The 12,186-nt window shown below is 39.0% G+C and overlaps 1 protein-coding gene across 1 annotated transcript in view; it reads right to left on the bottom strand.

The window, feature by feature from the left end:
* The window catches only part of ANKRD46 (ankyrin repeat domain 46), a 29,472-nt gene extending 19,444 nt beyond the window's left edge, over window positions 1-10,028 (bottom strand). Inside the window, exon 1 of the mRNA XM_006916647.3 lies at window positions 9,900-10,028. The gene's annotated coding sequence lies outside the window, so the exon portion shown is untranslated. The remainder of the gene's footprint in view (window positions 1-9,899) is intronic.
* Between the last annotated feature and the right edge of the window lie 2,158 nt (window positions 10,029-12,186).

Genomic DNA, 12,186 nt, shown 5'->3' with positions numbered 1-12,186 from the left:
CGATAAGAAAACAAGACCCCTACATATGCTGCCTACAAGAGACTCACTTCAGATTGAAAGACACACAGACTAAAAGGAAGGGGATGGGAGAAGATATTGCCCTGATAGACCTAGAGGGTATTGCACTGAATGAAATAAGTCAGGGACAAATATTGCATGTCACATACATGTAGAATCTAAAGAACAAAATAAACAACAAAAATGGAAATAAACTCATAGATACAGAGAATATTTAGAGGGCTACCAGATGAGGGGTTCGGGAGGATGGCGAAAATGGGCAAAGAGATTAAGAAGTACAAATGGATAGTTGCAGAATAGACATGGAGATATAGAGTGTAGCATAGAGAAGATGGTTAATAATGTTGTAATCAATATGTAAGGGGAGAAGGGGTACTAGATTTGGTGGGGTGATCACCTGAGCTCTAATCACTAGGCTGTACAACTGAAACTGATATATTATTGTATGCCAACTATAATTGAAAAAAAAAATCGTTGAATTGTATGATGTAAATACGTGCAACTGTGTATTATATTTCAATAAAGCCAGGGAAAAAAAGAAAATAATTTATTGCTTTTATTTCAGCTATGATTAGGTTTTTTTTTAAAATTATGGTCCTAATTTGGTTATTACTAATACTGGGAATAAAATTAATGCATGTGTGTTGTGTTAAACAACCTTGTTGAACTCTTACTAGTTCTAGTAATACATCTACGGGTTCTCTTGAATTTTCCATGTATTAATCATATCACTTAAATAAGTACAGTGTGATACTTTAAAAATATTAAAAATTCTTTGATATACCTCCCTTTAAAAGATGAAGTTTAAATCCCTTCCCCTTGAGTATGAGTTTACTAATTCATTTCTAACAAATAGAATATGGTAGAAGTATCCTCCAAGATTAGGTCAGAAAAGACAGTACAGCCTGTCCCTTGCTCTCATGATTGCTGGCTCTGAAGAAAGCCAGTTGCCATGTCATAAGGACACCAAGCAGTAATACAGAAGCCTACGTGATGAGTAACTGAGGAGACCTCTTGCCAGTGACCAGCAAGGAACTGAAGCTTTCTACCAGTAGTCGTGCGAGTAAGCCATCTTGGAAAAATTTCTCCAGACCGGTCAAGCCTTCAGATGACTGCAGTTACGGCTGAAATCTTGTCTGAAAGATGAAGCTACAATGACCCAGCTAAGTCACTTTCAAGTTCCTGAGCCACAGACATAAGAATCACTGTTGTTTTAAACTTCTTACTTATCAAATTTATTGGTTTAGTTATTCATTATATACTTTTATGACTGACAAATGTTATATCTATATTGTTTCCTTTTTTGTATCTGATGTTATTTGTGCTTGTTTTGTTCTTCTTTCCTTGATCATTATTGGTAGAAGTTTGTTAGTTTTTTAAAGAACCAGTTTTGTTGTTCAACTGCTTCGGCTTTCTCCTTTGTTATTTTCTGTTGTTCCATTTCTTTTTTCTACTTTAAGTTTTATATGCAGTTTTTTATCTTCTTGATTTGTATCCTTAACTTACTTTTAATACATTTAACAAATGTGTTTAAAGCTATAAATTTACATTGAAGTAATAAGTTAACTGGCCCCACTTGTTTCCATATATAGTATTTTACATTGTTGTTTAAATATTATATAATTTCTGTGATGTTCTTTAACATTATATAGAAGTGCATTTTAAACAACCTAACATGGTATTTGAAAAACTTTTTGTTAATTTCTAATTTATCTGCATTGTGGTAAAAGAATATGGTATCTAGGACAAGGATTTATCAAAATTTACAGACTTTCTTTTGGTGTCTTTTAATGTGTATCTGAAAAGAATGTATAAACTATTAGTTGAAGACAGGAGTCTAAATTATACATATAAATTCATTTGATCAAACGTTAATTTGTTGAGAAAATGTTCTATATCCTAATTTTTTGCCATCTGATATACTGGTTTCTGAAAATAGTGTCAAAATTCCTATTCACCATGATTGTGGATTTATCATTCTGTAATTCTATGAAATTTGGGGTTACATTTGAGACTGTTTAGGTGCACATTATTCATAACTGCTCTAGCTTTTTGGAAGAGTATTGCTTTTATTGGTGTGCTTCTTTATTCCCATTCATGTTCCTTTCCTCGACATTTGACATTAATGATATTATTATACTAGCTTTCTATGGTTATAATTTGGGGGGATATTTTTTTTTATTTCAACCTCTCTGTATGGCTTTTAGATGTGTATCTTGTAAAGAGCAAGAAACACACTGCTTTTTAACTGTTTGAAGATTTTTTCCCACAAGTGAATTTAATCAACTTATATTTATATGATTTCTGACCTATTTGGACTTATTTCCACCATCCTACTTTATGTTTCCTGTTTATCATTTTTTTTTTTTTGCTTTTCTATCATCTCCTGCATTATTACATTTTTCTCTATATTCTCCGTGTTCTTCTGTATTAACTTAAAAACTATTAATTATATTTTTTTCCAAGAGCTTATTTTAAATTTTTGACATACATGCTAATAAAAAGTCTAAAATTATCCAGAAATTATATTGTGAACACAATACCCAGCACATGCTATAACCACCACAGAACACTACATTTCATAAATGTTGTCTATAGTTTTAGCTTTATCTTAAAAAAATACCAACCCCGAATCCTAAAACTTAAAAAAAAAAAAAAAAAAAATTAACTAAATATATCGACATTTTATCAATCAGATCACTCTTTAAAAAAAAAAAAATCCTCATGCCTCGCCTCTGGATTTACTCCTCTGGCTGAAGTTCATCCTTTATTTCTTTTGGTGAATGGTAAACTCTTTTGTCTTTGTATATTTAAAAATGGCTTTTGACTTTACTGATTATATGGTTGTAGTTGCCAGTTACTTTCCCTCAGCAGTTTGAAGCTATCACTCTACTGTTTCCCAGCGTCTGTTATTGCTGGGAGATGTCTGTTTCAATTTAATTGTTATACTTATGTAAGAGATGTTTTTTGTTTTTGTTTTTGATTTTAGTTTCAAAGTTTTCACTTTATCTGTAATGTTCTACAGTTTCACCGAGATCTATTTAGGAAGATTTACTTACCCTGCTTGGAATTCAGTGTATTTATAATCTAAGCACTCCTGTCTTTCTTGAATTCTGGACAATTCTCTTCAATATCTCTTCAAATATTGCTGTTCAACCATATCTTCCTATTAGATGTTATTTGGAAATTTGAGGATCAATTTGTCTTTTTCTTTTAAAAAATGCTTTTCTCTGCTACATTCCAGGTGCAGTTCTCGGCACTATCTTCTAATTCAGGGGTTCCTAAGCCCCTGGTTGCAACCGGACCAGTCCATGGCCTGTTAGGATCAGGGCTGCACAGCAGGAGGTGAGCGCCGAGTAGGTGAAGCTTCATCGGTATTTCCATCTGCTCCAGCGCTAACCACCACCTCAGCTCCGCCTCAGATCATCAGGCATTAGATTCCCATAGGAGCACCGGTCGCTGGTGCCAAAAAGGGATCACTGTTTCACTTACCTTCTCTGGCTGGATTGGGTCCACAAGTTTATCATACTTGTTTTTCTTAATCTCAAATTGTACTTTTCATTTCTATGAGTTCTAAATGTTCTTCATATCTAATGTTTTTGCTACTTTTTGTTTCATAATTTACTGTTCATTTTTAATAAATGTGAGTCCTTTTTCTCTTTGAGCACAGACACTTTAAAGTTTTGTTTGCCAAATGGTTTCTTAAAATTATTTACACCAGGATTGAATTCATGTTCTAATGCTAATATTATTGGATGGGGTTTTTTTTCCTTTTATATTCATTTTAGAATTTTTGCTGCAAGTTTATTTTGGGAGAGAGAATTGTTTTTGTTCTCCATTCCTCCTCCCGCTATGCTTACTCCCTCATACAGTTCCTTGGCCCTGCCACCTGGGAGTGCAGTTCAGAACCAGGTCTTATATAAGGTAAGTTTAAACTCTTGTCTCTAAGTGATAATGGGGCTATTACTCAGATCCAGTGACTGAGCCAAAGTTTGGTTCAGTTTCTGACTAGGAAACTGTCTGTGCCCTCCCACTGTGCTAGGTCCAGCTTCTTTATGCCATTAGATTCTGGCAACAGTCAAGGGCAGTTTTATTAGGCCTCCTTTTATGCTTAGGCTATCTAACCATGGCCTTGACTTTCAGCTGTAACCTTACTCCTGTCTTCTGTCCTGTGTGGAGCACGTTTACTCTTCATTATCTTGCAAACTCAACATTCTCAGTCACCACTACCCATTTCTGGAATAGCTATAGCTCCACTTATCATTTTGTGCCATTGTATAGAGATGTTTAGCTTATTTATTGTTCTGACTACATACTTTTGGTTTTCACTTTTTACATTTTATTAATTATTGCCATATGCTAAAACATGAACTAAATGTCTCATTTTGATCTAAAACCAACTATGTATTTTTCATTCTCTCAGATGCCCAGTGCCACTGTAATGGACATGATTGGCTGTCTACCTAGAAGTCAATCCTACATTTTTCTGTCCCATTAGTACCCAACACTATCATGCTTTGCTGCCTATATGCTATGAAAGGGTCAGTCCTGATTATTTTAAGCCATATAACACATTATATTCCCCTAGCTATAGTGGTTCATTTAGACATGGATATATAACCAGTTCAATAAGACTCCTTGCTTGAAATGCTTGAGCAATACATTCTTTTTTTCCTAAAACTATGGTATAAACATGACATCTAAAGTTGCTTTCATCATTTTGACATGTATTTCATACATATATGGGTGCATGTACACATACACACAGGAAGCACACAGTGAGGCAGACAGAGAACAGAGCCATGCCGAGATTAAACCTCATCTGAACCTCATACTAACTCTGGACTTTCCAAATACAGTACCAATAAAGTCCCCTTTTTATTAAGACAGTTTAAAATAGGTTTTCTGTTACTTAGAGCCAAATATTTAAATGACAAAGAACTTAAAGTGGTCATTACTACTTGATACCTACTGTTATATGTACCTGTCACTTCTTCCTAAGAAGAAAAAAAATATTGCTTATGTTACATGTTTCAGCAAAAGACAAAGGTCAAAGGTGGGTGCAATGATATCTAACTCTTCAAGGAGCAGCTGAATTAAGGCCTAAGAAATCTCATATTTAAATGGAACAAATAGCACAGGACATTGGACACTGAATGAGAGCTGGGTCAATTCAAGGAACTGACCAAGGAGATAGCCTCAAGAACAGGTCGAAAGAATACTCAGAATAAACGAGTGAGATAAAAATAAGCTTGCCATGAGAAAACTCTTTTATAGTCAAATACCAGTTTTTGTTTTCAAGAAAGAAGTCAGTATAATAGTGAACAAGGAAAATACAGCCCAAAAATGGAGAAGTGGCTGAGAGACACTTAAATGAAAGAAGCAGCGCCATCTGGCTGTTGGAAAAACTGACTGGCATTAGGACTAAAAATGCCACCAAAGTTAAAATGCCTAGATAAAACTGTTCTAACGATGTCATACTCAGGACTTTTTTTTTTATTATATAAGTTTCAGGTATACAACATTATAATTCAACATCTGTATACTCTACAAAGTCTCCTAAAAGTCTAGGTACTAGCCATTCACCACCACATACAATCGACTCTTTTCACCCCTTCTGCTCTCTCGCTCGCCTCCCAACTTCCAGCCTCTGTGGTAACCATCCATCTGTTCTCTGTATCTATGACAAATGTTTAGATAGACTAACCAAGAAAAAAAGAGAAGGCTCAAATAAGTAAAATCAGAATTGAAAGAGAAGTTACAACTGATACTACAGAAATACAAAAGATCATAAGAGACTACTACAATTATATGTCGACAAACTGGACAAGCTATAAGAGATGAATAAGTCAGAGGTTAAATTAATTAAGGTTTCTAAAACACTGCTTTAGAGGAAGTGCTAACAATCCTAGTGAACAAAGAGAAACTTCATAAAAACAAGACAGCACTGCACTGAAAGAAAAAAAAAAAAAGAACAAGTTTCCCCTGCATATCCAAAGGAAAGGAAATCAAAAAGATTTCTGCATGTTCGTTGCAGTATTACTCACAATAGTCAAGATATGCAAACAACCTCAGTGTCTATCAATAGATAAATAATAAAGAAAATATGGTATATATGTAAAATGGAATAATATTCAGGCATAAAAAGGAAACATTGCCATTTGCAGTGATGTGGATGAACCTGGAGGTCATTATGCTAAGCGAAATAAGCCAGACACAGAAAGACAAACACTGTATGGTCTCACTTATATGTGGAATCTAAAAAAAAGTCTAACTCATAGAACCACAAAGTAGAACACTGGTTGCCAGGGACTGAGGGGTAAGAGAAATGGGCAGATGTTGGTCAAAGTGTACAAACTTTCAATTATAAGATGAGTAAGCTCCAAGGATCTAATGTACAGCATGGTGATTAGAGTTAATAGGATCTAATGTACAGCATGGTGATTAGACTCAAATCTTCTGACCTCGCTGCCAGTCCACCTAGGATCTAATGTACAGCATGGTGATTAGAGTTAATAATACTACGTGGTATACCTGAAATTTGCTAAGTAGATCTTAAGTATTCTCGCCATGCACAAAAGTAATTATGTGAGGTGATGGACAAATAATTAATAAAAATATTACAATATTATTGACTATATTCCCATGCTGTATTTTATATCCCTGCAACTATTTTATAACTACCAATTTATACTTCTTAATCCCTTCACCTTTCTCAGCCCTGGAACTCCTCTCCCCTCTGGCGACCATCAGTTTGTTCTCTCTATAAGTCTGTTTCTGTTTTATTTGTTTTTTTTTAGATTCCATATATAAGTGAGATCCTATGGTCTTTGACTTTCTCTGACTTATTTCACTTAGAATAATACTCTCTAGGTCCATCTATCCATTGTATATACATACTACTTCCTCATCCAATCGTCTACTGATGGGAACTTAGGTTGCTACTATATCTTGGTTACTGTAAATAATGCTGCAATGAACATAGGGGTGCATATATCTTTTTGAATTAGGGCTTTGCATTTCTTTGGATAAATACCCTGAAGTGTAATTACTGGGTCTTAAAGTAGTTCTATTTTAAATTTTGTGAGGAACCTCCATACTGTTTTCCACAGTGGCTACACCAATTTGCAATCCTACCAACAGTGCACGTGGGTTCCCTTTCCTCCACATGCTCGTCAACACTTGTTTGATGTATTGATGACAGCCATTCTAACAGGTGTAAGGTGAAATCACGTTATGGTTTAATTTGCAACTTCCTAGTGATATTGAACATCTTTTCATACGTCTATTGGAACTTTTCCTTGAACTTCAGCCTCATATAACCCCACGTGAACAGGCATCTCAAGCCTGACATGTCTAAAATGAAATTCTTAATTCTTGCTCCAGCCATCCCTCCATACCTCTCCTCCCTCAAATCTTCCTCATCTCAGTAAACAGCAACTCCATCCTCCCAACAGCTCAGGCCAAAGGCCTCGAAGTCACGCTTCACTCTTTTGCTCTTATACTCTACATCCAATCCATCAGCAAATCCTGTCAGCTATATAAAATGACTGCTTCTTACTACTTATTGCTGCCACCTAGTCCTAAACCCCAATCACCTCTCACCTGGATTACTAAATCAACCTCTTAACTGGTCTCCCTGTTTCCATCCTTGCCTTGACAGCTGATTCTAAATGCAGCAAGACTAAGCCTTTAAAAATATTAAGTCAAATCCTCTAACTCTTCCCCTCAAAACCCTCCAACCACCTTCTTCGCTCAGAGTAAAAGCCAAAGTCTTTACCAAGACCAGTTAGCTCTCAGACCCCACCCTTCCATCCCTTACTCTGCTCAAATCTTCTGACCTCGCTGCCAGTCCCCACTAAGACTGGCAGTTTCTGGGCTTTTGCAGTTACCTCTGCTCTAGATGTACTCCTCCCTGAGGCAGCTGCATGGCTATCCTGCACTCTTCAGGTTTTGCTCAAGAGTCTTCTCCATGACACTGTTCCTTACTTTAAAATCGCATCTGCTCCATCCCTGGTGTTCCCTATCTCCCTTCACTGCTTTATTTTTCTTCTTAGCAACTTTTACCATCTGACTGGATATATTTTAATTTGTAAAAATTATTTTGTTTTTCATCTTCAACCCCATCTTCCTCCAGTGGAATGTTGTTAGCGCCAAGAGGACAAAGATTTTGTTCTATGTTGTTCACGCCTGCATCCCGAGAGCCCAGAAGAGTGCCTAGACATGGAAGGCACTCAAAATACATTTGGTATACAGATGCTGAACATTCCAACTTTTTTTTTTTTTTGAATATGCAAACTCTCAACTTGTGATAAGGCTAACAGATTTAGGACACTATAATATCCGACCTCTTTCCACAACAGGAAATATGATTTCTCTCCGACACTGATAAAAATTGTGAAATTTTTATCTTCCATAGTAACTCAATTTGCTCTAAAAAACATGCCAAAAAAATCTCTTCATTCCTTCTCTTTACTCTCTCCAATGCCGTCACATCTTGTAAAATATTAACGTACTGTCATCGAAAAAATTTTCATTTCAGCACTACTGTCAAAATATTGCAAAGGCAAAGTAAACTCATTAAAACTGGTATTGAAACACAAATAAAGAAATGAAGCTTGTTTACAACCAAATAAACCCATCTATATTACAAATGAAACTGTATTAGAGTCGTGAGGGCGCTAGTCCAAAGTTTAACTTCATTATCATTATAATCCTTAATGAGCAAACATTTTTTCCCATTAAACTCCTTTTAAACTAAAAACTAAAAAGGAGTTGGTATACGGCTATTGCATATAGCCAGAAGTCAGTTCGCGCTACAAATCAAATAAACAAACAAACAAAAATATCTTATAGTAACACGTCTGGATCATTAACAGAAGCAGGGACACTGGTGTAAGGGAGAGGAGGCTCAAAGTTCACACTCTGCTACCTGTGTGACCTTGAACAAATTTAGACTCTGTGCCTCAATTTTTTTTATCTGTAAAATGAAAATGGCACCTCACAGGATTGCTTTAAGATTAAATAAAGTTACCAGGTATTTAAAACATTCAGCACAATGTCTGACATATAGTAAGCACTGAAGATAGCTACTACCATAACGTAATCCCTACATCACTGATATTACAGCTCAAGCTAGGTACCACCATTTTTCCTTGATACCACCTTGGTACCACCATTTTTCAAGGAATGAGAAGCGTTGCTTATTCAACGGTATATTCTTTACCTCATTATGTTTATATTCTGAAATTGTGGAACGTTTTGAAAAATAAATGTCTTTTCCTCCAGGCAGAGCACTGTGTCGGAAAACCTGGGGAGTAAATAACCTGCAATTCTAACGGGCGAGTGCTGCCTTTGAACGCAGGCACCCCGGGAGCCTGGTGCCATTCCCGCAGTTCGCTTACATCTCAACAGCGTTTACGCCTAGACTGCGAGTTCCTTATAATCGGCCGCGTACTCTGTGCTAATGCGACAAAAGCACACGGTTCGTCAGGCCTGATGACTAGAGGCGGGCTATGGCTTCAGCTCGGACATCACACCTCCCGATTAACCGCGAGCGCACCCAGCCCATCTCGCCCGCCGGGGCGGGCAAATCTATGGTTACACTCTCGCGCGCACAACCACAGCCACGGCACGCAAAAGCAAACAAGACGCCTCGCAGGCCATTCCCAGCCCTCAGGAGCAGCACAGCCCCTGCCCGGATCCGCGACGACCCGCCCGGCTCCCTCCGGCCGCCGCGTAGGTGCGCGAAGGCCGTGCGGCCTCGCCCCTCACAGCCCCGGGCCAGGCCGCGGGCCGGGTTCTCCGGTGCTTCGGGGGCCGGCGGGGGAAATGTCAGTGGCTTCTGCCCTGCAAGTGTCCACAGGCCCCGTCCCAGGTACCTTCGACCCGGTCGAGCAGAGATGCCAGCTGCTGCACCTTCCCGGCAGCCGCGGCGACGACGCGCGGGGGCGACAGTCCGGCCACAGAGCCACGCTGAGCCCCAACTGGGCCAGAGCGGCCTCGCGCCGCAGCGGCCGGCGCGCCCCCTGGAGGCGGGCTGCCCGCACGGCGGCTCGGCCTGCTCGAATCGGAAAGTCGGAGTCAGCCAGCCGGCTCTGAATACCGCAAAGTACCCAAACTGCGGCAGGGCAGAAGGGGAAGACAACCTGAGTTTTCTCCGATCTGAGTCCAGGAGTATTTTGCATTTTTCGCGCCCTTTTCTATATGTACACGCACCCACTCAGCTAAATGAAGGCTTCAAAGGCAAAGACAGTTTTATTAATTAATAGTTGCTGCCCAGTAGGTAAGTCTTCTCTATAACCCAAACTGTATTAGCAACTAATGAATGACCGCTCTAACTAAAATGTGACCCTGAGTTTCTTTTTTTGTTTTTGTTTTTTCAAAAAAGGTTTGAATATTTACATCCCACTTTTTAGGATTCCCCAGACTAAGTGCAACATACATATGTACTAGTAATATGGTTGGTGATCTGGGTGGTAGTAAGTTCATTTACCGCAAATTTTTTTTGTTTACCATCTCTGATCCTACAGCCAAGAAGACTTCCTCTGCGCAGTGATCATTGCTCCTCTGAATCCTAGCATACTATCCAACCAAGCCACCTTCTAGAATGTCACATGACCATCCATTCAAGGGCGATTACTCAGTCTGTTCTTGGAAATGTCATGTAAATGTTTACGATTATTGTCAAATTTGAGAAAACCTCTATCAAATTTCTTTCACATAAGAATTATAAGATTTCAGGGCATTTAACATTTTCTGATTAGTGCAGTGGTTTGTGATTAGTGCAGTGACTAATTGCAAATATTAAATACTCTTCAAACGGATGACATTTATTAACCAATTTGTCATGGATGTCCTTGTGATTGTGTGTTAAGTTTATAATATTTTCTTTGATGCCTGTAAATTATGTCAAATCAGAAAAGAATTTCAACCTTTTCCCAGTGTTTTCATATGATTCACTCTTCTTCATTAATTGGTTTAGCAAACAATCTGAGAGCCTATTCATTACTTCTATTCAAATATATCTCTCCGTCGTCATGAATTACTGCTTTATTTGATCTGAAAAATGTAGGGACTATATGGACAGCTTTTTTCTCCGATGAGATTAAGGGAATGGATTGCATGCTACATAGTCTGTGACTCCTTCATGTCACCACATCTTGGGACTGTAGCACAGTGGGCATAAGGAGTATTCACGGAAGCCATTCCCACACTTCTGCAATAACTTAATGCTGCATGGAAGTGACCATGAACCACAGGTACTTATACCACTAAACACAAACTAAAGTATCTTCGACTACATCTCTCCTTAGCCAGAGCCTGAAAATATCTGTAGCCACTCAGTGCTACTCAATCAGAGGAGAAAAGAGCCTTGGGAAGTTTGCAAAGGGACAGCAGCTTTAATCAATCGTAGTGAAATATTTTAATTTTGCAAGCTTTACAGAAACATTTGAACATGTGAACACACTTCCAGAGTTCCCTCCAGGATCTCAGAAGGGGGCTGTACAAGGGGAGGCTGTATTCCCTATTATCATGGTAACAAACTACCACAGACTAAAAGACTTAAAACAATAGTAATTAATTCTCTTATAGGTCAGGAGGTTAGAAGTCCCAAATCAGTTTCGCTGGGCTAAAATCAAAGTGTAGGCAGGGCTGCATTCCTTCTGGAGGTTCTAGGGAGCCTCCATTTCCTTGCCTTCTCCAGCTTCTAAAGGTTGCACACACTCTTTGCCTCCTGACCCCTTCCTTCATTTTTAAAACCAGCAGGGTAGCATCTTCTCATCTCTTTGACCTCTGCTTCCATCCTCGCATCTTCTCTAACTTTGACACCCCCCCTCCCCCCACCCCCACCCCGCTGGTGTGAAGACGTGGCTCCTTCCCCTAGACTGGACCCTTAGCCGCCAGAGCCCCACGTGGCTCCTATGTGCCCGACTCGTGGGAACCACAGCGTCCGGAGGGTAGGACACAGGAGCCTCCTCCCCATCCTGGGCTACGGCACCTGGCTTCAGCAGCACGCGGGGAGGGCTTCTCCTTAAACAGCAGTAGGTGGCAGAGGAGGGCTGCGGAGGGCTGAGGGCAGAGGAGCCAGGACAGGTCCACACTGGGACTGGGCATAGGATGCCTGCCTGGGCCTGAGGCTTTGCCCCCATCCTGACTGTCCACCAC

The sequence above is a fragment of the Pteropus alecto genome, unplaced genomic scaffold (genome assembly GCF_000325575.1).
Source record: "Pteropus alecto unplaced genomic scaffold, ASM32557v1 scaffold164, whole genome shotgun sequence".
NCBI classification, from domain to species: Eukaryota; Metazoa; Chordata; class Mammalia; order Chiroptera; family Pteropodidae; genus Pteropus; species Pteropus alecto.
Note: the sequence above shows the minus strand (reverse complement) of the source record. Positions and strands in the feature narration are given on the sequence as shown.